The sequence below is a fragment of the Penaeus monodon genome, chromosome 21 (genome assembly GCF_015228065.2).
Source record: "Penaeus monodon isolate SGIC_2016 chromosome 21, NSTDA_Pmon_1, whole genome shotgun sequence".
NCBI classification, from domain to species: Eukaryota; Metazoa; Arthropoda; class Malacostraca; order Decapoda; family Penaeidae; genus Penaeus; species Penaeus monodon.
In genome coordinates, this window is record NC_051406.1 from 24,955,057 (window position 1) to 24,956,566 (window position 1,510).

General features: G+C 38.3%; 1 protein-coding gene across 1 annotated transcript in view; it reads left to right on the forward strand.

The window, feature by feature from the left end:
* Nucleotides 1-648: 648 nt before the first annotated feature.
* The window catches only part of LOC119586381, a gene marked incomplete at its 3' end in the record, with an annotated part of 8,759 nt that continues 7,897 nt past the window's right edge, over nucleotides 649-1,510 (forward strand). Inside the window, 1 exon segment of the mRNA XM_037935101.1 lies at nucleotides 649-773.

Here is a 1,510-nt window from a genome sequence, read left to right on the forward strand (position 1 = left end):
GGCGTGCGTTTTGGTTTTTACTCCGTTTTGTTTATGGAAATGAAATCGTTTACTGGAGAATAAACGATAAATAAATGCTCTTTCTATATCCGGTTGAAACAAATGGCTAATTCTTCAAAAGAGAGTGTATAAAGATAAAGTAACTATGGGATTGTATGAAAGTCTGGAAAACCCTTGCCAGTAATAGCGAATAAGGAAAACTAAATGATAAAGGTAGGAAGGAAATGGAATTCAAATTCATAATTGGAGGAAAATGAAATGACAGAATATATAATTCTCGCAATACTGTATTACTTACTATATTCTTGCAGACATGTATGTCATTACTCATTGTAATGGTTGCTTGTTTTTCCATTTTGAAGTCACTGTTCGTAATAAAAGTAATAAAAGGCAAAAAAAAGTTTGTCTTCAGATGGCAGCACTAGGTAGCAGACGATACGATTGTCTCGATGCGTTTCTATGACTTGATTGCCACACTTTCACAAACATTATGTACATGATTAAAGTATCACCAACTAGAACAAAAAAGACAGCAATTGATTTATAAATAAGAGTGGATAAAGGACAGTTAATTCTAGAAAAGATGCTCCACGAATTAGTATTCGGATACCAGCAAGGCACTCGGACGCGCGGTGGATTTATTTACGTCTGCTGTGTCGAGGAAGAAGGAAGGCGACGAGAGGCCGAGGCAGCCCCAAAATGATCGGATTTTAGCCCTTTTTACATCTCCAGCGCCATCTTTTCGAAGTATTTACACCCTCAGGATTGGCCAGGTGAGACTTGGATACTCACAAGGTGCGAGGAAAGGGGAAACGGGGCGAAGGAGGCCGAGGGAGAGGGAGAGAGTGTGGAATTTGTACTGTTTTGTTGTGCTGTGAATGTCAACAGTGAGAGTTAAGTGGCCCTTGAACGGGGCTCTTTCTTCTAGCTCTTTCGTATGGCTTTGTGATCTGACTCTCTTTTACTTTCTTATACAAAGGCTTTCCCTTCTGGCCCTCTCATCTGCCACTTTCCTGCAATACTGTTCTGGTTCTTTTTCTGGTTCATTTGTCTGGCCCTTTCTTGTACTCCCTTCTTTAGGCATCCTCTATTTTTTTCTATCTCTCTCATCTGTCTGTCCTCTATGCCACTTCCATAAGGGTCTTTATACTGCTTCTTTCTCTTTAGTTTTCATTTGTCATTTCCTCTATTATTTTTGCTCATGTGGCAGGTATGTATTCCTGATATCAATCATAATACAAATAGTCAGTCAATTAAGATGTGTACTGGTTGTAAGAATGGCCTATTTCAGACATAACTTTTCACCATCTGTTATGGACAGCATAATGGTTTGGTTTCTAATAAGTAATAGCATCAATCACATGTCTGAAAATGATGTTCATTACTGCCATGGTCTGTGACCTCTTCATTATTTACCAAAAGGAAGTAGCAGAAAGTTTTACTGATAGAACAATAGTATGACTTTGGTATTTGTGACCAATTTTGGTTTTCCATTTGGATAATGGTTCAT